General features: G+C 38.2%; 1 non-coding gene and 1 pseudogene across 1 annotated transcript; one reads left to right on the top strand and one right to left on the bottom strand.

Moving 5' to 3' along the window:
- Window positions 1-771: 771 nt before the first annotated feature.
- Window positions 772-19,198, bottom strand: part of LOC114615404 — a 25,214-nt pseudogene continuing 6,787 nt past the window's right edge.
- LOC114615431 lies at window positions 8,390-8,518 on the top strand. Its single transcript, XR_003710470.1, has one exon. It is a non-coding gene; the product is annotated as a small nucleolar RNA SNORA17 (small nucleolar RNA).

Below are 19,198 nucleotides of genomic sequence, written 5' to 3'. Positions count from 1 at the left end.
TCAAAAACATTTCCTGCTTCAGAATAGAATCCAATGGATACAAATGCTATCAGCTTTTGCTTGGCGAACCTGTAGAAGACAATGTGAAACTCCTAAGTCTGCTAGAGAACAGCAAGCACTCCATGAATCTGGCTGTTCTCTCAGAGACCCTCTACCCACTGATGTGTTGGATATCCTCAAGGTAAACAAGTCTGTGTTTCCTTTGGTGCTCTGCCTAAGATCTCATTCATGCTGTTCCACCAGAACATAGAAAAGAACACAAAACCCTCCAGAGATCCTGAACTTTATATCACATATTGTCTTGTTTGTGAGGCCCCTTCAAAGGGAGAAGCAGAGACCATGAGCTCTTTTCAGCAGAACTCATGGTTGCTCTAAAATTAATTTGTACTGACTATGACTGCATGTGACTAACAGAGAGGAAGCACATTTTAAAACATCTATTACTTTTATTGCCACACAAATGATTTTCTCTAATTCTTACTTTTAATCATTTTCAGTCCTCTTACATTCTGTTGAAAAATGGCAGAATTGTGATTTAAAGAAGCATCTAGTGGACACACCAGAAGTCACCTCTAGTTGGCAGCTATCTAACCTGTGGTGGCTTTGTTTGATGTGTCTGGTCATCTCCAATGAGAGCAAGGACACTTGATTAAATAGCTGTTGCCATTGTCAAAAGAAATACATTGAGTTCACACCACTCTTTTGAATCTTTATTTCTATATAGTTCGTTTTACACAAATCACAATAAATTCCTTTGTCTTAAGGAAGAAGTCATTTAAAGAACTTTTTTCTAGAATGTCCACCTGACCTCAGTATGATCACATAACATTTTGGAAGGAATATACAGCCTAGTAAGGTAGAACTGGAGGCCAGAATGGAAAAAATTTCCACTGCCACCATGGTTTTGCCTTTGGAGCTCAGGTAAGCAGGTACAAAAGAAATCCACACACTGCAGAAAATCAGCATGCTAAATGTGATTGTTTTTGCCTCATTGAAGGTGTCAGGTAGCCTTCTTGCCAGAAAAGCAATAAGCAAGCTGAGACTGGCCAGAAAGCCCAAGTACCCCAGGACACAATAGAAAGCAAGGGTGGACCCCTCGTTACACAAGAGGATGATTTGTCCAAACTCTGACTGCATGTCAACATCAGGGAAAGGGGGATATGTTCCCAGCCAGACTGCGCAGATGCACAGTTGAATGATGGAACCACAGCAGACTATAGCATTTGAGAGTCGGGTCACCATCCACATTTGCAATGTGGTTCCTGGTTTGATGGCTTTGAAGGCCACAACCACAATGAAGGTCTTTGCCAAGATAGCAGAAACGGCAACAGAAAATACGACCCCAAAAATCATTTGTCTCAAGACACAAGTGACTGTGCTAGGTTGGCCAATGAATATTAATGAGCAAAAGAAACAGAGCATTAGAGAAACTAGGAGGACATAACTGAGGTTTCTGTTATTTGCTCTGACTATTGGTGTATCTCGATAGCAGATAAATAATCCTAAAATCATAGCTGAAAATACAGATAAACTAATGGCTACTGAGACCAAAACAGCTCCTAGGGCATCTTCATGGGACAAAAATGTCATAATTTTAGGGAGACAGTAATTCTTCTGGTTATTTGGATACTGATCTTCAGGACACTTGATGCATTGATCCATATCTGAAAGGGAGACAGATTGGTGTATTACATTTCTATGGTGAGTCCAAAGATGAACATTTGGTATATATATCTTGAGTGGAACCATTTTTGAATTTTGAAGGAAATGTCCCTGGTTATAGTTACTTAACCAAAATATTGAAAAACAATGGATAAATTATTTTTTCTTTCACAAGAGAAAAATACATATACACTTGAATCCCTAAAACATTCATTAATTTAGTGGACTTAAACAATATGGAAGAGTCAGAAATCTAGAAATGAAATCAAGTGAAATCAGACAATATGAAAATTATATTTGATTACATATGAAAGGAAGAGACTATAAACTTTGAAACTTTTATTTTATTTCTTCCATTTTTAACATTATCTTCATTTAAAACACTTTTTATTGCTTGAGAATTTCGTACATCCATATTATGTGTTTTGATCAAATCTACCACCCATTTCTTCGCCCTGCACTTCTTTCTCTTTATTCCTCCAACAATTGTTCCTCCAAACTTTATTTGCTCTTGGGTTTTTAAACCCAGTACATTCACTTAATGCTGCTGTATCCATATGGATTAAGGACCATCAACCATAACATGGTCAGACTTCAAAGACCACATATCTTCAGAAATCGGTCTCTAGCAGGCATCAACTGTCAATAGCATGTTGCTAAGGCTGGACATTATGAACTTGTCCCCCATCCATCCTGGGATATTGTGTGACTTGTGTTGCTAGTCTGGTGCATGCTTCTGTGAGTTTATGTGTTCAAGTACCCTGTCGTGTCTGATAAATCCTGCTTTACTACAGATGTCCCCTCTCTAGCTCTTACAGCATTTCTACCTTTAGTTCACAGTGATCCCTGGAGCTCTTGTTTCTGGGAGCTCTTAGTTATTATTGTGGAAGGCCTAGAATATAAAACTCGCCAACAATTGCTGACATCTATGTTTAGGAACTGTGGTATTTTCTTTTCTTTCTTTGATTTTGATTTTACCAAAGGATGTATCATTGTTTTAGAAATAATACTTTAGATAATATGTATTAGAGGTGAATATTTTCTTCTTAATATAAGAAGTGGTAGTTTGAGTGAATTTCTTAATACCCTTAATTGAATTCTGATTAGAATTTTTTGATGCAAAAATAATTTTGCACTTAATTCAATGTACATTTATTACTTACATTTGTATTATTTGAACTTTCTGTACTTTTACAGAAAATTTTAGTAAATTTCTTTATGTAGTATCCTTTTTTAAAAAATAATACATGTGGAGGTCAGTCTTTGAATATTTAAGATAAATGAAGTGGAATGGAAAGCCTTATTCACTAAGCTTAGATTTCATTCTCTCTGAAGGACACTTGCATGGGACCCATGTTTTATTACAAATATAATTACAGCAAGTCACAGTAATAGACACCTGTACTTCTAGTATTCAGGGACAATAACAGGACTATTACTAGCAAGCCTGGTCTACATACCTCTTTCCTAGCCAGACAAAATTTCATACTGAGGCATTATCTCAAAAGAAAAGGAAAGGAAAGGAAAAAAGGAGAAAAGAAAGAAGGAAACCAGAAACTCTTTACATATTTGACTGTGAGTTTATATGTCAATAAAATTTCTAAAAATACCAGTAAAGTTCAACCTATACTGTAAATTTCTTTTCCCAAAGGTGATTTAAACCATTTTTCTTGCACAGGCATACATATATTATTTTGAGAGATAGTGGTTTCTTCGTGGTCCTTAACCAAAGTCAGTGTGCTTGGCTATCAGTTCTGCTTACTCTCCCTTTTGATTTTGAAAAATGTATACACACACACACACACACACATATGCAGCTAGATACTAGTGGTTTGAAGAAAAATGGTACACAGGAATTAAAAGTGATTGAACTAGTACTGTAAGGATCAGTGATTTGTGAAGAATGATACCCCAGACTCAAATAGTATGTTACAGCAAAGAGCCTTACTTCTCAGACATGTAGGGGTCTACCATAATTCAGGATGAAAGATAGATGTGTGGACTCTGCAGGGCCAACTTAAAGCTCGTTATGGTAGAAGTGCCTGATTTTTACCTTTCCCTTGATTGCTTGGTTCTGTCTCCAGGGGTATGAATGACTTTGTGACTGGTTAAGATACTGGGAGATTTTGGAGACTTTTGCTAATTTAGCTCAAACTAGTTGGTGGAGCAGCTTCTATAGCTTGTAGTTGACTGCTTATGAGATTGGCTCCAGCTAGGTAATGGGGGCTTCCTGATGACTGCCCATGAAGGTTGATTACTTCCTGGAATTGACTTGTTTTGAACGAATGAAGTTCTGGGAAACAAAAACTTGGGCCTAGTCTCCAAAACTGCCAGCCTGTTAAGGAGTCAGCCTGGCTCTGGCTAACTGTGTCCTCTCATTCCAACTTCTGATTTGTAATTGAATCGAATATTTGTTCTGTCCCAATTTCCACCAAAGTCTTAGACATTAGCTAAAGGGTCAATTGAAATGTAAGAATCATGAATTAATTCCAGAAATAGGGGCCTTTTTGACTTAGCATCTCAGCCTGTATGGTGGCATAATGGATGTCAATTTTTAATATTTGATTTTTGCTGGTATTTGGGAGTTCATTGTTTTCTTGAGGGCTTAGGAAGGCTGAAATGTTAAAGATTGCCCAAAGATTGGGCAATGGGGCATGTATAAGAAACATCTGGTTAGGAGATCCAGCTGAAAGACAAGGAACTATCATATTGATTGGGCTAGTTAACATCAACTTTTAATAAGACAGCTTTCAGCAGTTTGCAGTCCTCAGATGGTCCCTGGATGTCAGTGTAACAGTTTGTTGTTGGAAAGCCATTGGTTATGTGAATCCTGAAACGTCCTCTCAATAGCATGGGGAATGGGGATAACAACTTTCTGTCTCATGGTTTTCCTATCAGCATCCTTGAAAAACAGGGTAGAGGCAGCTATGATCCAGAGGCAGTTTGGACATTTACAGGCCACCGGGTCCTGTTTCTTAGATAAGTAAGTCACTGGTATCTTTCATGGTTCCAACATTTAAATGAGTACTTCTTTTGCTATCCCACTTTTCCATCCACATACACTAGACGGTTTTAAAAACAATGTCCATTTTTTTATATTGTCCTATCCTTTTTTTTCCTCATATGGGCTTCAAATTTTTTTGAGATATTATCTATGGTTCTCATTTTTCTGTACATCACCTGGCTTACCTTAGAAAATTTATGAGCCATCTAGTGCCTTCTAAGGGACCCCTCTACACACACTCTATTAAAACCTTGAGGTAGACCCAGAAATTCTACTTAACTCCATCAAACAGGTTAAGCCATAGGGAAGACTACATCATTATCAGACTAGACTTGGGTAGCAGTCCATTTGTTCCCAGAACCAATTTGCACACAGGTCTCATGTTTTTGCTTGTTTGTTTTATTGTTGTTGTTGTCATGAAGAGAACCTGGAGCATTTGGTGACTGTTGCCTCAGATGGCCAGTGAGTTACATGACTGAATCTAAAAGACCTATGAGTACTGAGTGTCTCTATGAAAATGGGGGAGTTTGCAACTTTCAGTTGTAACTGTTTTTACTAGCAAATGACATATATGTTATGAAGTACCTCCTCTGTACATTTGGAAGTCCTGACGTCTGGTGGGGCAAGATTGTAGTAGTGTCAGCCCTCTGGGCAGTACAGGACCAAGTGAGTGTTACAGTCCAAGTAGAGTCAGGAGAGTCAGAGGAGTCAAGGGCTATTGCTTCCTCTGTCTGTGCTGGTTGAACAGGGCCAGTGGTGGCAGGAGCAGAGATATAAGGAGGAGGCAGAAACCTTCTTCAGGGTCAGAGGGAGGAATCAAGATAGAGAGGGCAGGATAGACTCTCCTGCAGAGGAAGAATTGTTGGGAGCAGTGCAGTTGGTGAAAAAAAGGGTTTCAACCAAACAAGGATCTTTTTGATCAGGTACTGCCGTCTGAGGATATGTGGCCTGTGGCCTTATAGACAATAACCTTTGTTGCCAGGAGACATCAAAAAGAAGCTAAAAACTAGCTGGTGATCATCCTAAGATAGTTCCACCATGGACTATAAAGTTAATCACAGACATGTTTCTCTAGGCAAGGTCAAGAAGATTACATTCAAGGAAAGATTCTTGAAATTAATATGCTTCCCCTGTTATTATTAAATATATATAACAATTACTAGGTATCAGCCCACCCTTTTGGGTAGGTCTCTGCAAAACAAAGAAGATGCACTGTCTTGTAGTGATGTTCTATAGTCAAATAGAGAATTTCTTAATTCTTAGTGATGGTCCTATAAGAATTCCAAAAATTATATTTGTAATTATTAAGTTCACTTATTAAAACACTGCTATAAGTTCCTTTCTGATGTCAAAACTGCAATAAGAACTATGCCATTTTTCAAGTGTTCCAAGTTAATTGCTTCTGAGATAAGCATGCATCAAGAGGTTGTAAAACAATTAACCAAAGATCATAAAAAGGGAACTAATGATTTACTATAGCTGCAAAAACAGAATATAAAATATTGACTGGGTTTAACTATATGAAACTTCACTAATACTTTAGTCACAAATATTATGGTTTTTAATTTTCACTGAATATATAAAGCTAGTGAAAGATGGTGAACATTCAGCTATATAAATACTCTTGATGGATATGCATGTCAACATTTTCTGTTGTAAACTTATTAATTTATGATTTGAATTTATGTGTAAACAAGCGGTGAACTTTTTACCATGTGATCATGTATACTGAAGATGAATAAGTGATGAGGACAAAGAGAGAAGAAATCCCCTTTCTCTTAGAGAATAGAACTTTTGAGACAGTAGAAACCTTTTGAGGTACTTTCTTAGAGAAATTTCATAGAAAATTTTTTATAGAGAACTTAGAAATAAAGATTAAAATCACATTTCAAAGCTTCTTCCTCAGGTCATCCCTCTTTACAATAGAGCAATTTATTTCTGCAAACAATGGTTAATTTGCTAGGCTGAACAAACTGAATGGAGTCTTCTACAATTCTATAAAACTGTCAGGACAAAGCTCAGTGGGGTGCTCTGCACCTGTCTCATCTTAGAATCAGAGAAAATCTTGTACAAGAAGACAAAAAACACAGACAGAGGACAAACAGAGAGACACAAATGACATTGCTGGGAAAATAAAAACAAAACTAAAAGGCTGTTTTAAATGTTCTTCCTTCCTTCACAGGAAAAGCCTATAAACCCAGAAATGATTCAGAAATTAGATGGGAACTAGCAAGTTCTTCCTACACAGATGCTGGTGAGTATACACCGCAGCCCCTGCTGCTTAACAAAATACTCATCTATTTCACCCTTCTGTGACTCCAGATGAAACCTGAAACAGAAACACAGAGATAGATAAGACAATAGATAACTAGTCACCTAGACTTAACAATTGGAAAAGAAAAAACTCAACTATTTGGGCTAGGGTAACTCAGTAAATCCCAAATGAGCCCCCAAATGTAAGGGTCTATGATTTGCAAAGAATGACACTCTAGACTCAAATAGTATGCAAGAGTAAAGAACATTTATTCTGCAGAAAACCTGAATGCAGGGATGTACCATAACTCAGAATGGAAGACACAGATTTGGACATTGCAGGGTCAACTTAAAGCCTGTTATGGTGGAAGTGACTTTTACCTTTGAATGGTTGACACCATTTCCAGACATATAGGTGACTTTGTGAGTGGTTCATAGGGATGTGGGGGAGTTTTGCTGATCAAGTGTGCTTGGCTGAGGTTAGGTAGTCAGGCAACTTCTACAGCTCCTGAGTAGATGTCTGTGAAGTGGGCACAGACTAGGTGGTAGGAAAGCTTACTGATTGTCTCTCAAGTGTGTGAGGTTTTATTCCCTGAAATTGATTCATTTTGCACTTTTCCAGGACTGATATTCAGAAACTTGGGCCTAGTCTCCCAAATTACCAGTTTGAAACATGTTATGGAGTCACCCTGGCTCTGGTTAACTCAGTCCTCTTACTACAAGAGAATAGATTGAATGTTCTAAAAAGCATATAATGAAGTCTTAGAAACCACTGAAAAACCTAGTGATCCATATAACCCAGTCTGAATGTATTTTCAAAGGTGTATGGTGACTTCTGATTATATTTGTCCACGTAATAAAATATTTTCATGGTGACAATTGCATGATCTGTGAATGCAGATGTATCTAGAACGCATGCCTAGTATATTTGAAGGCTTTACTTTCAATTCCCTTCACAAAAAAGTGCTAAATGCATGATGAGGATAGAAATATTTTCTTAGAATTATTTAATACAGTGAGGTGATATCAGTCAATTAATTTCCTGATTTTGAGTAAATATAAACTTTTACATTTGCAAGTTCATTTTGTAAGAGTCAATATATTTAGAACATAACAATTAAACAACATAACATAAAAATGATTAATATAACATAAAAATTATTGTTTTAGATTATGAAACATATAAGTATTGAAGTACAAAGATAATGATAAGGAAAAGAGATTCAGTCATATGTACTTTTAAACATTAAGCCTTCTGTTGATGGCGTAGAATGTACTGAAATGAGGAGAAGAGGGAAAGACTGCAACAAGCATAGTAAATAAAACTAACAATACTTTACAGAGATGTTATCCCTAGAGAGAATTAGTGTGGATATATTTTCTTCAATTTTAATCTATTAAAGTCAATGTATTACTTTTCTAAAAGTAAACAAAGGGTGCATTAGTAGTTGATAAGTATAAAGTGTAAGGACTGCTCTTAGGGTTGCAGGTGTGGCTGCTGTGTCACATGCACACCAGTAGGTGGCAGAGAGGAGAGAGGTTACTTCTATCCACGGTGTTCTGACCTAGGAACATCTAAATGATTAGTAGAATAACACTCCCTGGAGAAAGAAAGCCTGAGATGACCACTAATCCAGTGCTGCATAAACCCAAGTAACTCCTAGTTCTAGGAACAAGCCAGAGACTAGACGTTTTCTAGGACTGAAGCCACCAGGTAGGAGTGAACTCAACACAGACAATCCTCAGAAGGGGTCAGGCCAGATGAGGAATGATCCTGATATAATCCCTTCACTAGCTGCAGCACACAGGACAATGAGCCCCGTACCTCCCCTAGTTAGTACAATTGAGCTGACCCTGGTGGTTGGGGCACAGGTAGGCCAGCCCCAAGAGCATGACCATGGCAGAGCTGGCAAGCCACTTGACTGCCATGCAGTGACATGGGTGATGGATAGATGCCCTCTTCTTTACCTCTTATGACCTACAACTTGTAGTAGTGCGGGCCCCAGGGTCATCACAGCGAAAGACTGGTCCATTCTCATTACCTGCTTCAGCACTCAGGAGACCAGGTCCTGAACCTTGCCTTGTAGGACAGGAGAGTTGGCCCTGGATGAAGGGATTGCACCTGAGCCAGCAGCAAGGACATGATTGTGGGAGAACAAGTCCTGTGTCTTATCTGCTGGCTGGTGGTGCTAACCAAGGAGAGATTCTATCCTATCCTCGCTTGTCCTTTGCCATCTATCATAGGCAGAAGAGCTTGTTCTGGGATTGTGAAAATGGGAGAACTGGCCATGTCTCTCCCCAGCTGCAGCACTTAGGAGAACAGTCCATGAACTTCATGTGAGCAGCAGAGTATAGCTGGTCCTGGTATGAGGGGTTGTTTGTGAACTGGACCTAAGTGTATGAAGGCAGGAAAGACTTTATGATCTAGGTCTTTTAATTGGTCTAGCCCAACATTTACTGCCCTACAAACTGCTGGAAGGCGCCAGTCCAAAATATCTATAACTTCAGTATCTCCATAGCACTTGACAACAACAACAACAGGATACCCAAGAGCAGCCCCAGTTACTATGGAGTAGCAGAATCCAGAGTACAAGAAAAGAACATTGGCAAGCAAAGAAGTGTAGACATAAGGGTATGACATGGGACACATTGTGATATATTACAGCTTCTACAATGATACATTTTTCTCTTAGTGCAGTGGAAGGTTGCAAGAGGGAGGATACATACAAGAGGAGCTGAAGATGAGAGGGGTTGGGGAGTGTGATGTGAAAATCACAAAGAACCAATCCAAAGTTTATTTTAATAAAACAATGATCAAGAACTTGGTGGTGCTCATCTGCAAGCCCAGCACTGAGGAAGTAGTGGGCTTGCAAACTACCACTACTTTACCAACAAAATAAAGCAAAGGACAATATTGATAAATAAACAGTCATTGATAAGTACAGATTTCATTCAGGAGGACAAAATTGGCATTACAAAATACCTGCTTTGAAATAGATGTTAGATGTGAAAGGACACAAAAAGCTGGTAGTAAGCATTGCTGCTGTGCTCTGGGGAAGCTTTGCAATTAGAATCAATTTGAGGAAGATGCCACATCTGGAGAGTCAGAGGACAGCAGAGGAGCATTTCTACACATCACTCACAATCCAAACATCACTCACATCCTGCACATCACTCATCCTCTGGGATCTCTCAGTGCTTAGTTGTACAGTGACCTCATGCTAGTTTACATTACCAGGGAATGCATAATGAGAACTCCCACAAGAATCAAAGTAATTCCAAAGCAAAAGTATTAACTTTACTTATTGTTAGGGTTTGCAGGGACTGCTAACTGTTTGGGGTATACAAGGACTCTACCTTTGAACATTATTCATAGTTTAGGGTATGCAGGGGGCAATAATTTTAACCATTACTATTGCTACAGCAGTAAGTAACATAACTATTGGTGAAAAGCATGGGTACAAAGAACACAAACTGAACTCAATGCAGATGTGCAGAAGACAAAACAGGGCCAAAAGCAGGAACACACTCTGGTGGTCTTACTTACCCAGGAAGCTAAGCCTGGAGGATTGCAAGAGCCTAGATGTTTGAGACCAATCTAGACAAGCCAACTCACCAACCAAAAACAACCAACAGTAACAAAAATGATTGTGCCTATGTTTGCTTGTTTTTGAAGGTAGGCATTCTCTGTGCAGTCCTGGAACTCATACTGTAGACCATGCTAGCCTTGAAATTAGAAATCTACCTACAGAGTACTGGGAATAAAAACCTGTGCAACCTCCACAAAGCAAGAACTTATTTTAAAGTATTAAGAGTTAGATATATCAACTGTAACTGGGTCTTCAAGCTTTTTGTTACTTACTTCTGCCCCATTGTGAATCATTACCACATTCAGAATCATTTCTAGAAACTTCCACATTCAGAACCATTTCCAAAAATTTGCACATTCAGAATCATTTTATAAATACCTGTTTCATTTGCAATCTCTCCATCTGGACATGGGATGCAATCAAAACAACAGAATGGTTTCCCTTCAACAGGTGCTTACCCAGTGAACAACTTTGACTGCAAACTGAAACAGGAAGCTGTGCAGGAGACATGGGAGGAGGAAAGACAGTCAATTCATGACATTCAGTATTAGCATCCAGATTGTAGATTTCAGCAGGACTTCTGTAGACTGTAACAACCACAGAACTACCATTATTTTAGAAAGTGTGAACACAGAGTATCTGTTTCTCTTTTTCTTGAACTCTCTCCTTGTCTTCCTTTTGAGAACTTGCTTTTTATTTCATTCAGCTGTTATTTTTATTTTATATACTGTGTTATTATATTTAAAACAATGTTTAAATTTGAATATACTTTGATCCTATCCTTTCCCTACTCCCATTCTGTCCAGATCTTTGCCCACTCCCTACTCACCCAAATTTATGACCTTTCTTGAAGAACAAATCAAAATACCAATAAAACAACAATCAAATAAAACCTAGAAAATAAAATACAAAGCACAAAAAACAAAGCAAACAAAACCCACTAAACTGTAACCAAATATAAGTGTTTATATAAATATTGTTGATTCCCTTATTGGTCTAGTAAACTAATCCTGACCATGAGAAGTAGTTGATACACACAGTGTTTTACATTGAAGAAAATTTATTGGGACTCTCGGAGAATATAATATTCACCATTAATATGTACCATCTCTTTTTATCACATCACTGAAATACTCAGAGTAAACAGTTCCAACAATAAGGGGATGAATGTGCATATAGATTTGACACTCAAATCCAGAAAAATGTGTCCAGGATATTTAATTATACTATGCATCCATAGATTGTGTTATTTACACAAAATAACTTATTTAGTTGTGGAATGGCTCAGCCCTCAGCAAATCTTTAATACCAAACAAAGGTAAAATTTCACTGGTAGAAGGAAGCACCCATGTTTGAAAGTAACATCTAATTGATGGGGCAGACAAAGTGATGAATCAGAGAAAGATCTGACAGAGTGAGTCAGAGATAGGATATAACCAGCCCTCAGAAGAATAGACAGGGAGATGTAACTTGCGGGGTTCCACACCAGCAGTCAGGTACTGAGTTGGGACCCAGTGACGTGTAAACGCCAAAGGCTAATGACTCATTAACTCTCACTTACTTTTCTGACTCAGAAGTTGATGGCTTCTGGTGATTTAACTCTCTCTTGTTATTCTGTGACCAGAAGCTTTTGGGTTTTGACACTTAACTCTCTTTGTTCATCTTAGGCCAAAAGTTGATGACTTCTGACAACCCTGTTCTCTGAGAAATTCCACTCTGAAAACAGCTCATGGTACTGACCTCAAGGATACTCACCTCCTTGTGGTATTTGCCCCAATTTATGAGTTTTTCATTTATGGAAAGATGCTGAACACTGTGAGATTCAAAGACAAACTCGCCAACTTTCACTTGAGCTTTGGTACCGCTCTGCACAGACTGGTAATTGAGGATATCAAGCGTGGTTGCTGAAACCTCCTTGTTCAAAATGTTCCCCTCATTGGTGCTTCTCCCAAGTAGGCCCTTTTTTAAGAATGGATGGAGCTAAAAGTGAAAAATAACATTCAGAATTACTATATAAGTCACTAAGATATAAATAAACCTGGTTACATTAACTACCCTGTCTTTCTCTAACTATATGTTCTGTGGCTTTCATTATTTTTATGTATATCAAACATTTGTGATAGGGCTAATCAATACCAGCAGTAGGCCTATATCACACAAACAGGCACACACACACACTTACACACACACAGAGTCTCTCTGTCTCTCACGCTCACTCTCACACACACAAACACACATACACACTCATGGCACACATTCAGACAAACACTCAAGAAATACTGCAGGTTAAAGATGTTTTCAACCAAATGCACAATACAACAATAAGATAGCTGAAGGAGATCAAGGGATGGTAATTAGCAAATAAAAATTCATGAAAATATCTGAAGATGTAAAGATCTCCCATACTCATGAATCAGTAGAAATAACATAGTAAATAGAAAAATAACTTCAAGAGGTATCACTATCCCTGAAGTTAAATTGTAGAACTCTGCTATAGTAAAAGAAGCAACGAAGTTATTCAGGAAAACACACATATTGAACAATGGAATTGAATTGAAGACCTAGAAATAAATCCACACACCTATGGACACCTGATATTTAATAAAGAAACCAGAAAAACACAATGAAAAAGGAAAGAATATTCAACAAATGGTGCTGTTTTAACTGAATATCTTCATGTGTGCCATGAGTGTGTATGTGTGTTTGTGTGTGTGAGAGTGAGCGTGAGAGACAGAGAGACTCTGTGTGTGTGTGAGTGTGTGTGTGCCTGTTTGTGTGATATAGGCCTACATATTTATCACCCTGAACAAAACTCAAGGCCAATTACCAATCACATTGAAGCAGAAACGTTGGAAAAGGAAGTTAAAGTAAAAAACAGCTTTAAACACATTGGCACAGAAGACAATTTTCTAAGCAGAATACTGCTTTGAAGGCACTTAGATCAACAATTAATAAGTTGGATTTCATGATCCTAAAAGCTTCTGCAAGGCAAAGAACAACTTCAAATGTCTACATAACAAAAAATGATTTATACCAACTCTAAATCTGATTGAGAGTTAATATCCAAAATATATGAAGAACTGAAGACACTAGGCAACAACAAACCAAACAATCTAAATAAAAAGTGTGGTACATAGCTAAATAGATAATTCTCAATAAAGAAATCTCAAATGGCTGAGAAACACCTAAAGTAATATTGAATGTCCTTAGCCATTAGGGAAATGCAAAACAAAACTACTTTGGGAATTTGTCTTCCACCTTTCAGAATGAATAAGATCAAAGACATAAGCTCATGATGGCAAGGATGTGCACCAAGAGGCACACTTCTGCATTGATGAAGGGAGTGCAAACTTGTACAGCTACTATAGAAATCAATATGCTGGTTCCTCAGAAAATTGGGAATCAATCTACCTCAGGACTCAGCTATACTACTCTTGGGTGTACACCCAAATGGCACTCCATCCTACCACAAAGACACTTGTTCATTTACATTGATAGTGGCTTTATTTAAAATTGCCAGAAACTAGCTGAAACCTAGATGTTTCTTAATTGAAGAACGGATCATCAAATATACTTATACAATGGATTCCTATTCAGCTGTTTGAAAAATGAGACTGTGATATTTTCAGGCATATGGATGGAATTGGAGAAGATCCAGAGTGCTGCAACCTAGACCAGGAAAGACAAACATAGCAGTTTATATGTTGTTATAAGCTGTAAAATAAAGGATAATCATGGTAGAGTCCACAGGACCATAGAGAGGCTAAGTAACAAGGAAGATTCTGTAGGTGGAGGGTAAAGGTCATATGGATCTCCCTAGAAATGGAAAATAGAATAGATGTTATGGGTAGACTAGAGGGCAGATAGAGATGGGAACAAAAAAGAAAGAGTTTGTGGGGCATATAGAGGGAAAAGTTATGGACAGAGACACAGTGAGTGATGGAATAATAGGGCATTTAGAGGCAATGTCAAAACCTAGTGGAGTTTCCTGGAACCTATGAGGGTGACCTTAGTAAGAACTTAGTAATAGAGGATAAGGAACCTGAACTGGCCGTCTTCTGTAACTAGGCAAGGCTCTCAGTGGTGTAGCTTGGACACCCACCCAGGGAAAAAACCTTGGACTCACAACCTGTCCTGACTGCAAGATGTGCTGGGACAACAGAGACTCTAAATCTCTGGTAGTAAACAAGCAACGACTGATCTAACTTGAGATTCAAGCCATAAGATGCATCACATGCCAGACACTGCCTGGATGGCCAGGAACCTGAAGCTGGGTTGCTCAGAGCACCAAGGGAAAATTGAACACTACTGACCACAACAGCAACTAGTCAGAAACAGATTTGTAAGGCTATTCTGCTATAGTCATAGAGCAGTGCCTAGACCTGATATATCAGAGACTTCATGTAGCAAGTGATGGGAACAGATGCAGAGATACACAGCCAAATGATATGCATTGCCTGAGCAACCCATGGAAGATGGGGAGGGAGGATTGTAAGAGCCAGAGCAGTCCAGGACACCAGGAGAACACATCCCAAAGAATCAAAGAAGCAGGGTTTACAGTGGCTCACAGAGACTGAATTGACAAGTACAGAGCCTGCACAGATCTACCCTAATTCATCTGCATACATGCTATGGTTGTTTAGCTTGATGTGGTGTGGGACTCCTAACAATAGAAGACTATGCATATCTGACTTTTTTTTTTTTTGGTTCATGGGTACCCTTTTCCTACTACTGGGTGGCCGCATCCAGCCTTGATATTACGATATATGCCCAAGCTCACTGTATCTTGCTATGCCATGTTGATATTCCTGAGACATATCCCATTTTAGAGAAGGAAAACAGAGAACCAGGGGACCTGGCGGAGAGTGGGGTTGGGCAGGGGTATAGTGGGAATGGAGAGACAGAAGTCTTATATGAAAGAAGAATAATTTTTAAATAAATAATAAAATAATAACCCCTCACTTAGAGATCAGAGAACACTATAGAAGGAGAGGCACTCTTCGTTCTGTTGTGTGACTTCCATTTGACAGTTTTGTTTCATTTTATAAATAATTTTTGTTTTATTTAAGAAAAGAAAATGGATGAGTATATGAATGATTGAACTGAAAGAAAATCTAAACACTAGGTTAGAAATTAACAACTGTACTGTCATTTATACTTTCTGGGAAAGGGAAAATGAATTTTCTCCCTTGGAGTGACAAAGACACACACACACAGACACACACACACACATACACACACACACACACACACACACACACGTACATAAAAACAGAAGACTTGGGATTAAAGAAATAACTTTGTAGAGGATCAAATGTGACTAACACATGTATGTATTAGTTACTGATCTGTTGCTCTGATGAAAACTATGACCCAAGCAACTGACAGAAGGAAGAGTTTATTTGGGCCTGTGGATCCAGGGGAACCAGAGTCTATCATGGTGAGGAGCATGGCAGCAGGCACTCCTGATGGCATAGGAAGCTGAATGTTCCCATCCTCATCTGAAACATGAGAAGGTGGCCGTGAAGTAAGATGAAGATAAGTAAATGTCAAAAGCCCTCTGCATTGACTGATTTACTCCAGGAAAACTACATCATACATATTTCCCTAGACAAATGCCTCAAGAACTTACGGTTCAAATCCTGAGCCTGTGAGGGATATTTCTAATTCAAACCAACACTCCTCTGCAGAGAGTAGAAAGTGGAGTGAAGGAATTGAAGGGAAACATAGTCAAATGAGTATTGTATACCCTTGAATGGAAATATCATTATAAAACCCAAGACCATGCATAATAAAGATGGACCAATAGAAACAATAAAACAATATTCCTAATTATTTTACTGATTAGGAAAAAAATTAACCAAGTATGTAAAATATTTTTTAGATAAAACCTGTAAGATGCTGATGACAGAGATTGAAAAGACATAGAAAAGACACAGCATCAAGGGTTAGAAGAGGTGATACTGTCGAAATAGTTCATTATACAAAAGTATTCACAGATTGGGACAGTCTATATGAAAATTTAAATGATATTTTTCTCTGATATTGACAAGGCCTAAAATTCCCACAGGAGAAGAGAGCCACAAAGATGTCACATGCCTTTTGCAAACTTGAACAAGAAGAATAAAATTAAAGCATTGCATTTCCCATTCCAAATAGTTTTGTAAAATTACAGCAGTACAAGCATGGCCTATAACATGCACACATCGCAAAGGAGCTGAACAGAAGTCCAGAAACCAACTGAACCAATAAGACACCAAGAACTCACAAAGGGTGAAATGTAGTCTCTTCTAAAAAGGCTGTTGTGAAAACAGGGTGAAAAAACTGCCATGGATTTTTGTCTGTTTCTTGTTTTTTGTTTTTTTGTTTTGTTTTGTTTCATTTTTTTGAGACAGGGTTTCTCTGTGTAGCACTGGCTTTCATGGAACTCACTCTGTAGACCAGGCTGGCCTCGAACTCAGAAATCTGCCTGCCTCTGCCTCCCAAGTGCTGGGATTAACAGCATGTGTTATGGTGGCACAAGCCTGTAGCACTTGCTGAAGGAGACATAGGCAGGAGGGTCATGAGTTCTAGGCCAGCCTGTGCTACACATTTAGTCTGTTTCCTATGCCAAATAAAGTAAAAACAGATCAAAATATCAGGATAAAAATTACTAGAGTAAAATGGAAAGGGAAGTTCATTGATATCATTGGTCTTGATGAGGATATTTTCAAATAAGATATCAAAAGCAGTCAATAAAACCTAAGATAAATTATCCTACCAAGAAAGTATCTGCACAGCAAAGAAAACAACCAACAATTTGAGAGGACAGTTCAGGAAATGGAAGAAGATATTCACAAATGAGATACTTAATGAATGGTTATTATCCCAAGTTTATAGGTAATGAATGAAATTGTTTGGCCAAAACATTAAAATAAGGAAAAGTATCTGTTAGATTGCTTTTTCAAGGAATATATGTTGTCATAAAGTGTGTGGGAAGACGTTTAACATCACAGGTCTGAGAGAAAGGCGCATGCAGCTCACCATGAGCTATATTACATTCTATGTATTAGGATGCCTGATGTCAAAATTCAACACACAAAAAAGATGTTTGTGATCTAAAGAGATAATTAGCCCTTAGGCCAGAAATAACCCTTCACTCTTTGGTTAGAATCTCTAATTAAATACAGAGGATCTCATCTACAAAAAGAGATCAAGAGAGTGAGAGAGGGCTGGTTGGGAGAAAGGCATCAACAGGGGAGGGAGGAGAACAGAATGCAATGGAACACAGGTAGAAAATACACAACATTCATTGTTCAAGCATTTGAAAGTACCAAACAATGAGGAACTTTAAACAATCTCAAAGACAGTGTTGATAACAATGTAGAGGGAGGAACTCTGGTACAGTGTTAGAAACTCAACTGGTTTGTAAAGCTAAGCAGGTGCAGAGGGGGAAACATGATGAAAGCTGATGTGTTGTGATTAGTGCCTCTCCATTCAATCCACATTGATTAATGAAAACTGTTTTTGTTTCCGTTGGTGTTGGGATCTAGTTTTAAAGACAAGGTCTGTCTATACAGTCCAGGCTGCCTTCAAACTCATGAAGCCACACACGCTGGAAAATAGTCATGGCAATGTCTAGCCTTACAGAACTATGTGTTCTTTCTAGGATCTGCTTATCAAAATAAAACAAACTATTGGCATCAAATATGCCTAAAATATCTTACAATATGCCATATTTTATACTTGTACAAGGCATTTGAGTTGTGTTCTATAGTTACTTCACAAAACAATAAGCAATAATGAAAAGATGTGACAATAAAAGGGTCTGAATATTATTGTTTGAATGTGCTTAAAATAGGAAAACCTTTTTTTCAGCTTAATGCACATATTGTTTTCTGACTGAAATGTTAGTTCAACTTTAAGCACCACAAATGTGTTTTCTTTAATTTTATCTCTAACTTTAGAGTAACTTTGAAAGTTCATGGAACAAAATGCAGAATTTACAAGCCAAGCCCAACAATGTAACGAAACACAAGACCAGCTATTGTTACCTTCCATGGGAAGGGAGCCTGGAGGACACTTTTATCAAGCAAGTCTCCTTCCACTCTGAGTGACAGCTCCTCATGGAGTGCCTGGGCAATGGCGTGTACAGCAGCATGGACTTTGTAGCTATAGGGTGAGGTATTCATATCCCAAAGATGCAGAGGACGTGTGCTGAGGCTGCCATTTTGCTCACACTGACTTAGTTTCCTGACTCCATGCTCATAGAAAAGTGGACACTCAAATAATATCGACCACACATCCTGGATAAAGATATCATGAGGGTATTTTCTAGGTTGGACACTTCTGAGAAAATCCTTGAATCCCAGGATTTCATCCATGCGAGCAGAAAATGATAGTCCTCCAACAGTGAACAAATTAATTTTATATTGCTGAAAAGGAAATGTGGTGAAATCCCAATCAGAAGTTGTGATCCAGACATTACGAAAAGTAGTATAGTAAATGATTTTGTCGACAAACCTCAGAAGAGAATAGCTGTCATCAAATACAACAATAACACATGTCAGTGTGAATCTTTCCATAAATAACTTCTTGTTTATTGTGTCCTTAGCAGGAACTTCTGGAACTTTTTCTGCAAATGCAACACAAAGTCCATGGATTTTCATCTCCTTTGTGATTTCACCAAGGAAGAGTTCTCCTCTCATAT

The sequence above is a fragment of the Grammomys surdaster genome, unplaced genomic scaffold (assembly GCF_004785775.1).
Source record: "Grammomys surdaster isolate TR1022 unplaced genomic scaffold, NIH_TR_1.0 126660, whole genome shotgun sequence".
Lineage (NCBI taxonomy): Eukaryota > Metazoa > Chordata > Mammalia > Rodentia > Muridae > Grammomys > Grammomys surdaster.
Note: the sequence above shows the minus strand (reverse complement) of the source record. Positions and strands in the feature narration are given on the sequence as shown.